We start from the raw sequence: 18,608 nt of genomic DNA, 5'->3' as shown, positions 1-18,608 counted from the left end.
AAAAAAAAAAGTCTGTTCCTTATGCATGGGACATACTGTTTCCACCACTGCTAATGACAGATGACTTTCACTTTGTAATAAGCCACATTTCCAAGTTGGTCCAGAGATGCCTCTCACAAAAGCAATTCTGCACTTTAGATTTCAACTTTATGCTTGCTTACAACCATCCCCAATGACATCCTTAAATCACAGCATTGGTGTCTAGCCTTGTTAGTAAGCTTGCAACCAGTGCTTTAAGCCATGTGTAATATTATAAACAATCCACTTTTAGTTTTCCATCAGTTGCAAAAACTCAGAAGCTATTATTCTTTTCCATTATTAACTTATCTTGTTTTCTATTTCTTTCATCTCCAGGTATTTGTAGATTCTCCAGTCTCTGAGTTCTTGAAAAGCCTCCAGACCCTATTTAACGCTCTTATTGAACCTCAATTTTCATGCAAATCCTGGATGGGATGTGTGTTAAGGTACCTGACAACTTCGGTTTTCAGCCCTGAAACTCAAAGTCATTAGAAAGCACCTTTATTTAGCAAAGAGACCCAGGGTTCCAAAGCACTATATCTTAATTGTCTGATCTGTAAGTTTGTGTGGCAGTGGAAAAGATTTTCCTTCCATAGAGAAACCAAGACAGAAATTAAGATACCTGATAATTATTTTGTCTTATAAATATTATGAGATCCACAAGATGTATACCAGGACAAAGGAAACATAATGCAGATAAGATAACTTCTTTTTCTCTTTGTTTTCTTCAGTTTTAATGCACTATATTCTTTACTGATATAAAGCTGAGTTAATCACAAATCAGTTAGATTGGTCTTCTAATATCGCTGGTATCTGATTTCTCTGAATTGACATATAAACTGCCTTATTAAATGTAAATGAAACATTTACTCGTTAAATTAAACTATTAGAGAGTATTTCAGTTTTGATGCAAATCTGGAGAGGTTATTCTAGAGCTATTTGAACAAGCCAATGGCAAAGGTGTTCTGAACTCAGAATGGAAAAAATCAAAGATTATAGGGATGTTTCTTTGTTCTCCGTCTGCTTTTCTTCCTCCTCTTTCTGTTTTCTTCTTTCTTATCCCCTTCTCAATCAATTTTACTGATGACTAGATTATCTAAAGCAAAAGACTATATAAGAAAGACATGGTAGCCAACTATTCACCACTTTAACACAAATGTAAAAATGCAATCGAATACTGAGGAAAGAATAGCTGTAGTATACCATGATAAATCCAATTGGAACATCAAATTTAACTCATTTCTAGTAAAGGAAGACACACACAGATGCCTTGAAAACAATTATTTTTTAAAGATCTTATTTATTTATTTATTTATTTATTTATTTATTTATTTATTTATCTGAGAGAGGGAGACAGAAATAGTGACAGTGATAGAGAGAACACAAGCTGGGAGAAGAGGGAGAAGCAGACTGCCTGCTGAGCAGGGATCCTGACATGGGGCTCAAACTCAGAACCCCAGGATCATGACTTGAGCTGAAGGCAGACACTTAACTGACCGAGCCACCAAGGTGCCCCCAAAACAATTATTTTTATACCAAAGGAAAAACTGATAAAATGATAAATAATATAAAGTATGAAGAAGAATGTTATAGCAATTTCTTACAGCCTCTTCAAACTCTTAGCTCTTCTGCCAATGTACTCTGATATTAAGAGAAATGTATTAGAGATATTTGAGAAATGCTGCTATAAGAATTTCTGTAAGATTTGAGGTTAGAATTCTATGAGTGGCACTTAATTGCATTAGAATATGAGAAAGAGTAGTATAGCTATTTAATAGGCACAAAGTCTAGACTTGCAGAGAAAATGGGCATAAAGAAATCATATACGTGATTTAGAAACACATATACAAATAAATACATACAAAAATATTGGAACATAAAATAAAGGTAAGCTAAATAATATAAGAATACTGTCATTTGATGATCAGTAATGGTCAATGGCCAAGATTCAGGTTTGGCAATCTACCTTATATGAAGGAATAACCCCAAACAAGGAAAAATATTATAATGCAACATTTCTATCACTGAAGACATCCTGACCTCAACCCTACTCCATCAAGAGCAATGAGAATATTGTTATAAGCCAGAATCAGCTCCAAGGACATTTTGGAACCATAATATTAAAGGGTATTGAGGCTAAAGTAGTAAGAGAAAATCATTAAAGCTCTGGTATCTACATTTTACTTTGCCTATGAATTCTTTCATGTTGGTTTTCCTGTTTGGACTGTTATGTTCGATTTGTTTATAGAAAAAGTCTAAATTGAATGAATAAAATAAGTTATATTCTAAAACTTAGGGAAAAAAACTCTTCTCTTTATATTCTCTTAATATACTTTCTTTAGTCTTAATTTTCTTTTTTTTACTCCCCACATGAGTGTTAAATTAGGGTATGGATCTTGAGGAAAATGGTTAAAGAATGTGTGGGGTGATCTTCAAATACATGCACAAATACAGACATTCATTATAAACTGAAATAATACTTAAAATCCAGAATTCTAGAAGAGTTAGCAAGTTTTCTGGGAAATATATCTCTCTTGAAGTAATCAGTCTGACCTTATGATTCAGATTTAGGTATGGATCTTAAGCAATAATTAAAATAATTATTTCATATTGTTATAGCTATAGTGGAAACTCAATGAACCTGTAGCATCCCAGAACCCAACCCACCTGGCCTTGAGGTCTTTTCAATAATTGAGCTTAACACACAGGGATAGAGATTATCCCTCTTATTTCAAAATATATTGTGTAGCTTACATGACACTATAAGTTTCAATAGCATGTTTTACTGACTGTAAATTCCTATATAACCCAAGTCAGACAGAAAACAGAGCTCTAGTCCTGCTAGCCGGAAGGTGATTGACAGTGGCTACAGTCACATCAGTTTCAATGCCTATGGATTTCTACAACAGTATACAACAGCCTGGTTGATTTGCCAACTTACCTATGTCATTCCTTGGGGATTCCCAGAAACACCATACAGAGGGAGCTCTACAAATGTCTAGAATTTTTCATGACAACTGAGCTTTAGATTCTTAAATCAGCACACATTCCATCTCCCTCCTTCTCCCCACCACCTCTACCTCTCCTGATACATTTTTAGCAAATGGTTTTCTAAAGGTGATCTGAAAACATTCTCTATGTTGTTTTTAAAAATTGTTGTTGATTTGTGTTGGTATACTACTTGTACTTGATTATAAACACTCTTGATTAATATAAAAAATATTTGAGTAGTTAATGCTTCAACTGAAAATAAACTTAAATGCGCAGCAATAGGTGAGCAAAAAATTCACTCAATGGAATACTGTATGGTGATTTAAATGCTGGTTATGAAAATATTAGGATAAAAAATAACATGTGAAAGAAAGCAAGTAGTAAAATTATTTTTAGAGCATGGTTTCAATTATGTGCAAAATCACAGAAAATAGACTCGATTAGAACACCAAAAATCTTAGGGTGGTAGACTAATGGAGCATTTATTTTTCTTTATTTTTCAAATTGTCAAATTTTATATATTTACTCTTTCAACAAACAGTTGGCTAAAGAGCAAAGTCGTTAAACTGAAAAAACTGAACATTTGGTAAGTTCACTTTCATCAGCAGCTATGGTTTGTATAACATCAAAATCCACTATCGGTGTGCAGTGTGACTTAAGGTAAAAAGGCTCACAATGAGATGCAGTGATCTCTAGTACAGAGAGTTTAACCTCACAGGTCAAAAGCCCATGTGTTCACTTGTAGGAAACTTTAAGAGTTTCTCCATCATTTTGTCATTTTTATTATAATTTTTTTTAAATTCCCAAAGACTTTTCCAGTTTTAAATGAAGAACCAAATATATTAAGAGAAGGGAAAGATTTTGGAAGTTCTATACCTTGGAAATCTTAAAGAAATGTATGGAAGAACCAGTCAGTATATTCCCCTTATAAGTTGCCTCTATTAAATTATTTTAAGACACTATGGGCTTCATAAATATGCTTTTAACAATTTGATTTCAGTGCTGTTGTATTTAATGTAACAAACTATTCAAATTTCTACCAAATCAATGGCATCTTTACTCCACATAAGATTTCAATCCATGCCTAAAGGACTAATTCCTAACCCCTGACTTGATAGCCTTTTAAAATTATTTTGCTGTAATTAGGCATCTGCCAGGCTTCTGAACCCTATAGAGTTCCATTATTTGGAAGCTTTTCCTTTCACCTGTGAAATAGGAATATCCTCCATAATTTTGTTAATGCCTGTTTACTTCCTGGGGTTCTCCATGCTTCAACATAAAAACCAAATCCTCTAATCTTCTGATTTGCTGTCCATCTCTTCTGGTCCCTGTAGACCTTACCAGACTATTGAAACATTATCGACTACTTTATGCTGTAATTATGCTTCTTGGATTCTGGTCTTCATTTCCTCAGCTGATATTTCAGTACTTATGCACCCTCCTCCTCTTCCTCCTCTATTACTAGATCTAACTCAAAATTCTCAAACCTAATACATACAGAATCAACTGTTGACAGTTTGTAAAACCAATTGTTGCCTGAGACTCATCCCAGACATGTTTAACCTAGGGTGGGGCTTAAATTATGGCAAATTTAAAAGCTCTCTTATGTTGGCATGGGATGGTGAGAAGTGCATTCTAATGCACAGTCATGGTGGAGAATCACTACATGGATACTGATTCCAGTCTCACCTGGCTTATCTTTACATTTACTACTCAAGGTCCATGGAAAATTAGAAAAAAATTAAAATGTCTGATCTTTGCAAAATCTATAACATAATAAAATATTAGAATTGTGATTCCTGAAACTCTCAAGATTGTGATGAAGGAGATTGCAGCCAGGACAGTCTCCACAAAAGTCAAGAATTAGCTATCCATAAATGAAAACAGGTCTGGGAGAGCTTAAGAGTTCACTTAAGAAACTTTAACAACAGAGTGGCAGAAGAAATCATAGAATCACTCCACAAAAAAGAGAAGGAAGAGCAGTTTCATTTTGCCTACATCATTCCATCTCAGATTGGCACTGCTTGGCACCAAGAGGGAACTCCTGAGCTAGAAAGAATTCCCTTCACTTGGGTCAATGAGCATTTACCGCAGCCTTGGGACAATACACGAAGGGTCACTTTGGTTTGCCCCACTCAGAGACTAGAAGTCATTCAGTGAAAGTGATCCTAGTTCCCAGTGACCTGCTCTGCAGAAAAACCCAGCAGTTCTCACCACTGAAGGAAAGGGCCAGCACAGCTACTGAAGACTCTTTGCAGATTTTGCCAGCTTTCACCCTTCAGGTTTTCAAATTCACAGATGCCAGTTCTGAGCCCCTCCCACTCCCTCCTTTGTCCCTCTTGTCCATGACCCACTGGAGCCCAGGATCCTCATTGAGCAGCCAGCCCCAACCTTGGCAGGCAAGTGCTTGAGTGCAAGATGCCAACCTAGACCTCTGCACTGATTCCCATCACCATTTGTGTGCTCAGGACTAGCCTCTCCAGCTGTGTACCTACATCCTGCTGGCTCGACTCCCATCACCAGTTTTCATGCCATGCCTATACCTGTGGCAAGATCCTGTAGCCACAGGAGTGCATTTTGACAGTCAGGGCCCAGGAAGTTGCTTATTGGCCCAGATCTGGCCCTGTCTCCTGTCACTGGCCCACACCACTGGAATCACCAGCAGCTTAGATTCTCCAGCTATGCACCTACAATAGACCCCCTGGCATACACTGCCATGCCATGGTGAGACTCTATGCATTTGCAAATTATATATCTGATAAGGAGTTAATATCCAAAATATATAAGGAATTCATATAATTTAATAGCAAAAAAAAATCAAATAATCCAATTAAAAATGGGAAAATGTCTATGAATAGACATTTTTCCAAAGATATACAATGGCTGACAAGTGCCTGAAAAGGTGCTCAACATCACTAATCACCAGTGAAATCCAAATCAAAACCATAATGAGATATCATCTAAAATGATGATATCCGGCAGCCCCAGTGTCTCAGCGGTTTAGCGCCGCCTTCAGCCCAGGGCGTGATCCTGGAGACCAGGGATCGAGTCCCACGTCGGGCTCTCTGCATAGAGCCTGCTTCTCCCTCTGCCTGTGTCTCTGCCTCTCTCTCTCTCATGAATAAATAAATAAAATCTTAAAAAAATAAATAAAAAATAAAATAAAATGATGATATCTTTTAGATATCATTTTAGAATTCCAGTACTACTACTACTGGATATTTACGCCAAAAATACAAAGATGCTAATTCAAATGGTTATGTGCAGCCCTATATTTATAGTATTATTTACAGTAGCCAAATTATGGAAGCAGCTCAACTGTCCATTGAATGAAGATGTAGTATGTATATATACAATGGAATATTGTTCAGCCATAAAAGGAATGAAATCCTGTCATTTGCAATGTCATGGATGGAGCTAGAGAGTATAATGCTAAGCAAAATAAGTCAGTTGGAGAAAGACAAATACCATGATTTCATTCATATGTGGAATTTAGGAACAAAACAAATGAGCAAAGGAAAGAAAACAGAGAGAGAGACAAACTGAGAAACAGACTCTTCACTGCAGAGAACAGCCTGATGGTTACCAGAGGGGAGAGGGGAGGGGGGAAGGGTAAAATAGGTGAAGGGGATTAAGAGCACACTTATTTTGTTGAACACTAAGTGAGATATGGAATTGTTGAATCACTGTATTGTATACCTGAAACTAATATAACACTGTTGGCAATACTGGAATTAAAATAAAAGACTTAGTAAACAAAAGAACAAGAGGTAACAAATGCTGTGAAGATGTGCAGAAAAGAGAATCCTAGTGTATTATTGGATGGAACATATACTGGTGAAGCCACTGTGGAAAACAGTATGGAGGTTTCTCAAAAAAATTAAAAATAATAGTACCAAATGCTTCAGCAGTCCTAGCTCTGAAAGGAAATGAAATTAGGACCTCATAGAGGTATCTGCATCCCCATATTCATTGCTGAATAATTCATGATAGCCAATACTAGGTTTTGATCAATAGATGAATAGATAAAGATATGGTATATTTTTATAATGGAATACTATTGAGCCATAAAAAGAAGGAAACCTCGTCATTTGTGACAACATGGATAAACCTTAAGGGCATTTTGCTTAGTGAAAAAAAAAATAGAAAGACAAAGAGAAACACTGTCTGATCTCACTTGTATGTGGAATCTAAAAATGTCAAAGTCCTAAAAACAGAAAACAGATTGATGATTATTGGAGGTTTGGGATAGAATAAAGGCAGAAATGTTAGTCAAAGGACATAGACTCTCAGTTGTAAGATGAATAAGTTCAACAATGTACAGTATGGTGACTATAGTGAATAATACCACATTGTACACCTAAGAATTGCTATGAGCAGATCTTTACTGTTCTCACCACAACAAAAATTTTTAAAAATTGTAATTGTGCAAGGTGAAGGATGTGTTAAATAACCTTATTGTGGTAAACATTTTACTACACATATTGGTACCAAATCATCACATTGTGTACCTTAAAGTCAGACATTGTTATAAGTCAGCTATATCTCAGCAAAGCCTGGGGAAACAAGAGAATTGTGATTCATGATAGCATTAAGGATTTTCATCAAATGACAATATAGCAATATGGGATATATGTCAAATATGTAAATTCAATCCTGTTCCTTGTTACATGAGTAGGACAGGGTCCATAGTGGATATTATGCAAAGTCACATGATCATGGAATTTGTAAAAACTGTATACCAAAAAATATTTGCATTTTTCTGTAAGGTCATACAAAAATTATTTAAAATAATTTGAATATTTACAAACTAGAGTGGAATGAGAATCTGAGCTAGAGGTGACAAAGTGGTTGAGAATCAGTGAAAAGCCAGTATATTTCTTTTCTCCATATTTTTCTAAGCCTAAAAAGAGTCTTTAATCTGCTTTGTCAAAGAAACTGTACACCGAATACATTCCCTTCGCTGTTTTTCTAGGAAATTCTTTCCTGCTTCTGCATTTTATTCAAAGTGACAGGGTAAAGGTGGAAAGGGAGTACATTTTAAGTATATTCCACATTAGACAGAAATGAACTTCTATGTTTCTTTAAAATTGGGGAAGTAGGCCTGGCAATAGAAGTCAGATTCAAATATTATAAAGCTAAGCATTACTTTTTTCTAAAGAATAATTCTGTTCTCTAGAAGGAAGCCTGAAAAACAGAAAATCACTTGCTACAAATATTGGGATACAAACTAATCAAAGCCTTATCACTAATAAAGAGAAACAGTATAAGCAATTTCATTAATGACCTTTTTTTTTTTTTTTTTTTTTTAAGTGATCTCAACCAGGCTAACAGTAAGGGGTGTGCCATTGGTTCAGAACACGGACAGTGCATTCAACCATTCCTAGAGATTTTAGTTTAAAATATCTGGGACAGGAGGTTGCATTTAAAGAGAAGTCTCCAAATGATTTTAACAATCAATGAGGATTGAGAAAATAGGGCTTCATTAATAAAAATGTTAGGAATAATAATAAATATCTGTGCCTTGAACCCTCACTGTAAAATATCCAGGGTGTGTCTTGTATGCACCTTATTAATTCCAGCAGTGTTTTCTAGTACCTATTAGAAGCTGATTTATTTTATAATGTATCTTTTATGATTTTTAAAATAATTTTTTAAAACTGATGAAATAACATTTATTCAGAGCCACCACAGTGCCAGTTTGTTCTTAAAAGAGACTTTTGCAGAAATTATAGTTACCACATTATAATCACATAACTTGCCCAAGGTCACCATAAGAAGGCTGGTGATGTGTAGAACATGGTGGAACACCTCGAAACCAATATTTATACTAAGAAACTATACTATATCTTATATTAGAAATCAGCTAATCAAAGCAATATTGGATATCTGCATTTCATTTTCTATAACTCAGTGTGCTCATGTCTGAATTCAAGTTATATTTCCACACCCTGCTTTTCCTCCCAAATTCACTCTATTCCATAATGACATTTGCACCTATCAAAACACCCAAATGAAAAACCTTAGAACAATATTTAACTCTCTTAGTTCCCTTATCACCTCCCTCCTAACATCAAATAAAATATCAGAACCTGTCCGCCGCAGCTAACAAATATATTTTGATTATTCCTGGCCCATAGCCATCAATGTTTTTTTTTTTTTTTTTTTATGATAGTCACAGAGAGAGAGAGAGAGAGGCAGAGACACAGGCAGAGGGAGAAGCAGGCTCCATGCACTGGGAGCCCGACGTGGGATTCGATCCCTGGTCTCCAGGATCGCACCCTGCGCCAAAGGCAGGCGCTAAACTGCTGCGCCACCCAGGGATCCCCTATCAATGTCTGTCTCCATCTCAGCCATCAAGCTCCAAGACCCAAGCTTCCCTCACTCCTCACATCACAATTTATTGTATTTCTTTGGTATGACTCATAGGATTGTGGAAGCTAAAGGGTCTATATACATAATAGGCTTAGAATGGGTCCATGGGAAGCTCTTAAGAATTGTTAGCTATTATTATTATCTGCTAGATGAATTCATATAAATGTAAGCAGTTGAAGGATGCATGAAGAGGTCAGAAAAGTTTGCCCCTATTGCCTGTGAGAGTCCACTCTACTAGGAAGCTGAGCCTTATGCAGTATTTCCCTGTTGTCCTGACTACAGTTATTGGAAGCCTTTCTAAGAAGTGCAGATCGTGTTCTATCATCTCTGACTTCTTATCAACATAGTTCTATAACACAGAGCCCATGCTCCCTTGCTGCCCCAGGATATAAGCCTGGCTCCCTTCCTTAAACCTGTTTCTGGTCCACTCCTTTTCATTCTCTGTATATGGGCCAAGGCAACATGTCCCCTCACCTCTTATCTCTAAATCGCCTTCTATAACTATTATCTTATATTTGGAAATTTGGAGGTGATTTCAAGGAAACTTGCGTCCCTCTTTATGCCTCCATTCCCAACCCAGATTACTTTTACTCCACCCTACAATTAGAATGGTGTGAAATTCCCATGCCGATTGAATTTTACATGTGGCTATGGGAAAAGTAGGAGTCGTGAGCATCATCATCAAACTAAGTTAGTATGCATTCGACATTTATTAAGTGTCCAATGGAGTTTTCAACACTTGATGAGAAACACTTCATTTAATGTTTACTTTAATATTTTTAAAAATATTCTGTTTATTTATTCATGAGAGACACAGAGAGAGGCAGAGACGTAGGCAGAAGGAGAAGAAGGGTCCCTGTGGGGAGTCTGATGCCGGACTCAATCCCAGGACCCTGGGATCACACCCTGAGCCGAAGTCAGATGCTCAACCACTGAGCCACCCAGGTGTCCCTGTTTATAGGAATATTAGAAGCAGGCAGGCCTATTGGCTCATGTTATAGTCAGAGGCCAAAGCTCAACAATGTTAATTTGCCTAAAGCCACAGAGCTAAGTTGCTAGGATGAATGCGTGCCAGCACAGAAGTAGGAAGTAATGCCAGGATCAATGCAAGGAAGTTGAAGAGGATCATCTATAGGAAGCAGCAGTCACAGACTCAAATGAGTGTGTCTGGTGCAGGAAGTATTTTATTTTAACTCTGGCGTGGATGGGACTTTTGGCCTCAGTGATGCAGAAATAAAGTGAGTAGTGGAAATAAAGGTGAATTGGAGAGTGCATACTCCATCTAAGCAAGACTGTAGGATCTCAATCTCTATAAAGCAGGATTCAGTGCAGCAACATCATCTAATTTTTCAAAAGCAAGCCAAAAATTCAAATGTTCTGTGAAATCCACAAATTTAAAAATATAGGCAACTGATGTCAAAAACAGTTTGAAGATGAAAATTACAAGGATTTATAAAACACAAACAAAGGTTGGCCTGATGTTCAGAGAAAAAGAGAGAAGATGACATGAGTCCTATTTTGGTTGATGTGAATTCTTGAATAATAATTTGGAGTTTATTTTATTGGTGGGAGCTACTTGAGTTGTTCATTGCTATTTATTTGATAGTTTGTTTCTTGCTCTGTGTGAGTCTATACTGATGGGCGAATTAGGAGAGGGACTGATTCAAAAGAGATTGAGAATATAATGTTGTCAGGATTGGGGCACCAGTTGGAGTAAGGATCGAACAGTAGTACACAGTGACATTAAAGTTCAGCCTTCATTCATTCATATGTTCATTAAATCTGCCTTTGTAGAGGAACTGCTACATTCTGTGCAACAAAAAGATGTTTGAGGCTTCATCCCTGTCCTCAAGGGTTTAAGGTTTAATAACTGAACTCTCTAAATATGGTTTGTGTTTCATAAAGTATCATTTTTGGGAGCCCTCTAATTTGTTCCCAAAACAAGATCATCCTCATTTAAATCACAAAAAGGTATGATTATATCTAATATGTCATCCAGACTCCCCAGTTGCCTGGACAATGTTAGGCACACATGGACACTTGGTAAATCCCTACTCAATATCTTGAGTATTATTGCCTTCGGGAGACTTGGCTTTGCAATCTGGGGCTTCCAAAGATATAAAAGGAATTGTGATACGGTATAAAAAGCTTGAACTTGGTGTTTGCTAGCTTGGGATTTTGGGTAAATCTCTTTAATTCTGAAATTACGTTTTTCATCTATATAATGAGTACATTAATGCCTGCCTTGTGGGTTTGGGGGTAGTTAGCAAAAATATATATAAATAACTAGTTGATAAACTATCATAAGCTAGAAAAGGTAACTTTTATGGTCACTGTCATCATCATCATCACCATCATCATCATTATCATCATCCTCACGTCCTCATTATCTACCAGAAAAACAGAAAACACACTCAAAATAGAATTAGAAGCAGAGAAAACTGCATTTGAATTTGAAAGACACATTATTTATAGTGCAAAGTGCTAACATTCAGAAGGGAAGTCAAGATTATACAGAGACCTGTGAAAGTGGGTCTGCAAAGCTATTACTGACTACTTGATACTGTAAAAGTGAACTGCATAGAGTGGGTCTCTGGTAATTTTAAAACTAAGTGTATTTTAATAGATCTGACTGTTCTCCATGGAGTCTGAAGCAAGGCTCCAATCACAGACCAACATTTTTTTCTTTAGAAATTTTTTAATTTTTTAATTTTTTCTTTTCTTTTTTTTTTTTTTTAAGATTTTATTTATTTATTCATGAGAGACACAGAGAGAGAGAGAGGCAGAGGGAGAAGCAGGCTCCATGCAGGGAGCCCGATGACTTCAGGATCACGCCCTGGGCCGAAGGCAGGCGCTAAACCGCTGAGCCACCCAGGCGTCCCTTTTAATTTTTTCTAAGCAGGAGTTAGCTTTGAGAGCCTGGGGATGGATAGTGTTTGATCTTGAGCACATTTATTGAGGTAATCTCAGTATTAACTTGCTTCTCTGAATCACTATACATTAGGTACTTCAGACTTCAGTGTGGAAATTGACCCTTTATACAAGCTTCAGTGACTTCAGTGACGAAAATTAGTCAAAACAGTCAAAAATAAATGAATTTTTTTTAAAAAAAGCATTTTGAATGGGGCCTATTAATAGGAAGGTTAAAAAGTTGTGTGAAATTGGGCAAAACAAAATAAGTGGAAATATTATACCCTTTTAGAAGGCATTTGTCAGGCATTCAGATTTAGAAATGTAACTGATAGGATAAAAGTGGAAATTATAGTAGAACATATTTCCCAAAAGCTGGCTGTGTTTTTTTATTGTTCTTACACAAAGTGAGAGGCATCAGAACACATTTTTTAAATAATCCTACCTTCTTTTTTTTTCCTTCTCATTTTAAGGTGGGCAATTTGCCATATTTTAATGTATGAATGAACCAAACTTATCAAGTAGCCTATATGCAGATATATTCAGATACACAGTAGATACTTTAACTTTTATTTTTAGGTTTTTAAAAAGTTAACTGAGTTGGTCATCCAAATATGCTCTATTAAAATAATGAAAATATATTTTCATTACTAAAAAAGAATTAAGTATATAGTGATATATAAGGAGACAAAGAAGATATGCTGAATTGTAGCGGCTAGATTTTTCAATTCATCAATGTATAGGAAATGCAAGAAATTAATGGTAGAGAGGACTATTAGGACAACTGTCTATCTGTTTACATATATACTGGTGAGAATAGTTTACAGCCTTAGGTAAACCTAATCAGTTTTTATTTTAAATATCTAATACTGCCACTTAAAGTTTTTATTCATGAAGCAGTTACACAGAAGTGCATGTTGAATTGAGCCATTATACATGTATTAAGTGAAAGATATACAGAAGAAAGAAGCTTTCAGAATTGTTAAGTCATTTTTTTTATTAGAAAGAATATGTCCTAGTACATATTTACCTTTCAAGATAGACTATTGTGAGTCACAGTGATGAAAAGAAACAGGGCTCTATAAAACGCATTAAGGGGGATCAATTCTCTGCCAGAACATCATGGATGCTGGGTAGTTCACTATGTCAATAAAAACATAACCACATCTCAAAGGATTTTCTATTGTTATAGTGGTCTACAAATCTATGTGAAAGGCTTAGATGAAGACAAAACATGCCTGCTGTGTTCCTGTATTACCAATCTCTGAGCCCTGCAAACCATGTTTACTCTAATTACTACAAAACAAGAGGCAGGGTTGGGCTTCATTTTCATTTCCACAAGGATGCTCTCTCCGTTGTTTTGACCCTGAGATGTCCATCATGCTTTAGGGTCACAGATTTGAGAGAAAAAGGACTTTCTGGTTCCAGGAAGCCTTGTCTTTAAATCTTCATCTTATTTCACTCTTAAACCCTTTTTATTGCTGTGACAAATTTAGGTTCCATGGCAAGAACGGATTTCATGGCACCTGAAGGGTGGAAAATGTTTTTACAAGAAGACGTTAGTTTGATTCTTTCTCAATCTGGGCTGGGAAAATTAAGCTTGTTTAAATATGTGTTGGAATAGCCTAAAGAAACAAAACAAAACACAACAGTACCAGGAGGAGGCGGTTTGGGGTTTGTACCAATAACTAAATTTTGTGCTGCCAAACCGAAAAGTTAACAGCCACTGGATATACTGACACTGAATAGCAGAAAATGGAAGGAAGCGCCATTAAAGTATCAGGCATACAGTCGAGAGAATTGAGTTTAAGTCACCACCATTAGGGATTTAATGTGTAAAGCATGTCAGGTAAATTATAATAACTAAGAACCTCATTGTATTTCCCGTCTGTAAAATGACCTGCAATGGCTGTTCAGTTCATCTCAGGTTTGTTGCGAGTATTAATAAAAAGATGTTTTAAAATGGATTTATTATTGCCGGCCATCCAAGACTACCTTGTTACAATTATAGGTCAGGATAAAACACCTTCATGAGTTCTGTGGGATGAAAAAAATTACCACTAATTGAAATATTGAAATTATAATAGTTCTGGTGAGTGTTCATCTCAGAAAAATCTGACAATTGCATTCAGAGTTCTCTCCCTCTCCCTCTGCCTCCCTTCCCTTGCACCTTCCTCTCTCTTTTTCTTTATTTGGAAAATCATTTTGCTGAAGTCTTGACTCATCATATCTGGGGAAGAGTGAGAAAAGAATGAAGTGAAGAAATGTGAGTTTTAACCATTTATGATATGCCAAGGCATATGCATAATCTCACTTTTTTTTTAAGATTTTATTGATTTACTTAATTTGAGAGAGTGAGGAAGGGCAGAGGGAGGAGGGGAGAGAGAATCTTTTTTGTAAAGATTTCATTGGTTTATTTGAGAGAGACACAGTACGAACAGAGGGAGGGGCAGGGGAAAGAGAGGGAGAAGCAAACTCCCCAGGAGTGGGGCTCGATCTCATAACCCCGAGATCATGACATGAGCCAAAATCAAGAGTCAGATGCTCAAATGACTGAGGCACCCAGGCACCCCACAATCTTATTTAATTTTTCAAAGCAACCTGTTATACTAGATACTATTCATTATCACTTCACTTTTCCCAATGAACAAGTTGAGGCTTAAAGAGGTTATGTAATTCACTCAAAGCTACACAGTTAATGTATGGTTGATACATGAACTAAATTTTAGTACATATGATTCTAGAAACAAAGTCTTTGCTCATAGTAGCATGTGGACATTGACAATCCGGTTCACCTGAAGAGCATTTATTTGCTGACAGTTTTGTGTACTTGATAACTGAATTAAGCAAGGCACAAGCTAGCTATAGGATAGTCCCATATTAAAACATATATACATGTATATACAATATTTCCTAGAGAAGTATGCTGAACCAATTTATTATTGGTATGTTTTAACTATCTCCTGTCCCTAGTCTACTCTAAAAATAATTTATGAACAAAAATCAGATAATTAATCTGAGTAATTGATGATAGATGTATTTCCAGATCTCTTTAACCATAATTAAATGCTAATGAAATTTTACTGGTTTTTGTTTTCCTCAATGAGTATGTGAGTAAAACCAGGATATTATATAGATGGATCAATCTGGATTTAGTAATAGGATCTTTTTAAAAATGCATATATATTTATTAAAGACAAATTTTACTACAGCTATGTATATAAATAGCTATATATATCTATGTATAATTCTATATATTTTAATATTTAATTGGGCTATGAGATACACAATACAAAGAAAACTCTGAGTTTTGAAGTTACTATCCATTAGAGGTCAGATGCTGGTATATAGGGCTATATAGAACAAGTCAATACACCATACATCATCACTTTTGAAATTAAGTGGTATAATAACTATAAGATCAAAATCTCAGTTGTTAAATACTGCAATAAAGTAAAATGAACATATATTGATGAGTTAACCAGTACAGAAATTAATAAGCAATATTTCTCAAAGGTAAAGATTTGGAACTTGAAATTTATTACTACAAATTTAAGCACATTGTCCAAATAACTCTACTGAAATAAAACTCCATTTGTTTTCCTTGATACATTTATTACAACATCTGTTTAACACAGTAATTACAAGATCTAGAACAAATGATAAAAAAGAATATCAGAAAAAGTGTGATTTTTAAAAATCTTAAAAATATGGGAGTGCCTCATGACTCATCTGCCTTTGGCTCAGGTCATGATCCTGGGGTCCCGGGGTTGAGCCCCATGTCGTGTCGGGCTCCCTGCTCAGTGGGGAGTCGGCTTCTCCTTCTCCCTCTGCCCATCTTCCCTGCTCATATTGTCTCTTGTGCACTCTCTCTCTCAAATAAATAAAAAAAACTTTCAAAAAATCTTAAAAGTGCAAAAATAGCACAATTGCTTAAATGTTGAAATAGACACTGTAATATATATAAAGTTAATTTTCCATTTTCTTCCCACCACTAACCAGGACAACTAAACATTAATAATTCGATGTTTATAACTCTGAAGTTTCAAATATGCATATTCAAATATTTTACATATTTAATTATTTTTATAATCATGGAATCATGTGATTCTAAATATTTCTAATTTTTAATGAAAAATAATAGAGATTCTCCCTTTTTAGTTCACATGAACACAGACTATTATTCTCCTTTTAACTCACAGTGTTGGAAGACATTGGTTGTATCAAAATTGATTTAATTATTCCCTGTACTGGTAGAGATTTAGGTAGCTTGTAATGCTATAATGGATATCCTTGAACATACTTCATTTTGTGACTTTTGCTAGATTAATGGATTTGTTCATCAGGAAAATGTTGACTGGTACATCAAATTGACCTTGAAATTCTTTGTACTGATCTATATCCATCAGCATTGTTTGAGAATATCATAATCCCTACATTCTTAAAACTGAATGTAAATCATTTTGTATTTTGCCACTATTATAAGCTGCAAATGCTGTATCATTGCTTTAGTTTGAATTTTTTATTCATTAGGAATCTTGTGAATCTATATCTTCTCTTTAGACTCATTTGAATTTACTTGTTTTGAGAACTTCCTTTCTGTAATTTTAGACTACATTTTCTTTATTTGCATGTTTCTTATTTATTTATATGGAATCTACTAATATAGGAGCACTGACCTTTGTTTTCATACTATCTGTCTTGTTTGTGTTTTGTCAATTATATCTATTTTATGTAAATTTTTAATGTTTGGGAGTTGTAATTGTTTCCACTCATTTGCTAATATATTTCTTTATGGCTTCCATTCTTGTCCTAAGAAACAAAGCATTCCATATTTCTAGATAATAAAAATCAATTTTCCCATTTTCCTGGAGTATAGTACTTTTGTAATTTTATATATTTATTTTTATATTTATATGTTGAATATATTTGTTTTTCTGTTTCAAATTTTGTTAAATAACCCACAAACCCTGCTTCATTTATTAAATAACTTTTTTCCTAATATGTTAAAAACAATTATTTTATAATATGATTTATGCACACATATTATTAGTTTACCCCACTAATATATGTATCTTTTCCTGTACATTTTTCCATGCTTTATAACCTTTTTATTTTTAAGATTTTATTTTTAAGTAGTCTTTACAGCCAACATGGGGCTCAGATTCACAACCTGAAAACCAAGGGTCACACATTTTACTGACTGAGACAGCTAGGTGCCCCCACCTGCTAAAGTCACTATTACAACATTCTCTCTTCCCAAAACAGTTTTCACAAACTTGATCATAACTTTTTAAAATAAATTATGGCATCAGGTTACCAAACATAAAAAACATTGCAGATTTTTTTTTTACTAGAAAAGAATTTAATTTATAAATGAAATAGGGAGAATAGTTTTATTTTTATTGTGTTTGATAGACTCTTCAGTGATAAATGTTGGGCAGCCTGGGTGGCTCAGCAGTTTGGTGCCTGCCTTCTGCCCAGGGCGTGATCCTGGAGACCCTGGGATTGAGTCCCACATCTGGCTCCCTGCATGGAGCCTGCTTCTCCCTCTGCCTGTGTCTCTGCCTCTCTCGCTCTGTGTCTCTCATGAATAAATAAATAAAATCTTGAAAAAAAAAGATAAATGTTTACTCAACACTGAACATTATTATGTTTATTAACTGAAGACCATTTCTTCTGTTTCTTGTTTGATAAGTTTTATTATTTTGAAAATCCAGGAGAATTCTATCAATAGAAATTTATTAATTATGATCATATTTTTTAATTTTAAATTTATTAGTACAGTGGATTGCAGTGATAGATCAAGTTTTTAACCATCATTACTTTCCTAAAATAAATACTAGTGCATTACAACATATTTTCTTTTACATATTTTCTGTATTTTTCTTGTTTATGTTTTATTTTAAATCTCTTAGTATATAATCAACTGTGTTATGTCCATAGTTATTTTTCTGTGTCATAGTTTTCTCCTCCTGAAGTCAGCATTATACTTAGATCATAGAATACATTTGGAAATATTCTACCTTTACTACTATGAAATATTTTAGTACATTATAAAACACCAGTCCTGGAATCCTTTTCCCCAAACTTCTTAAGTAGTTTCTTTCTAGTATGTCTCTCTCGGCTGGTTTCTGGACTCTGTCCTGTTCTATTCATCTTTTTTTTTTTTCAATTCTTTCACTGAGGTCATATTGATGTGGGAAGCAAAGACAAAAGAAAAATTAAATTTCCTCACTACTTACAACCTTGAAACAGGCAGATTGACATCCCTTTAGGAGCTCAGCTACTTCAATCCTAGTATGTTGCTAGGA

At 35.1% G+C, this 18,608-nt stretch overlaps 1 long non-coding RNA gene across 3 annotated transcripts in view; it reads right to left on the bottom strand.

Moving 5' to 3' along the window:
* The window catches only part of LOC112655343 (uncharacterized), a 211,118-nt gene that overhangs the window by 122,210 nt on the left and 70,300 nt on the right, over positions 1-18,608 (bottom strand). The window contains exon 2 of one of the 3 annotated variants that reach the window (XR_007412931.1): positions 7,521-7,565. The exons of the other annotated variants lie outside the window; for them this stretch is intronic. This is a non-coding gene — a long non-coding RNA (uncharacterized LOC112655343). The remainder of the gene's footprint in view (positions 1-7,520; positions 7,566-18,608) is intronic. 3 annotated transcript variants of the gene reach the window in all.

Source organism: Canis lupus, chromosome 9 (assembly GCF_003254725.2).
Source record: "Canis lupus dingo isolate Sandy chromosome 9, ASM325472v2, whole genome shotgun sequence".
NCBI lineage: Eukaryota > Metazoa > Chordata > Mammalia > Carnivora > Canidae > Canis > Canis lupus.
This window is presented reverse-complemented; position numbering and strand designations above follow the sequence as displayed.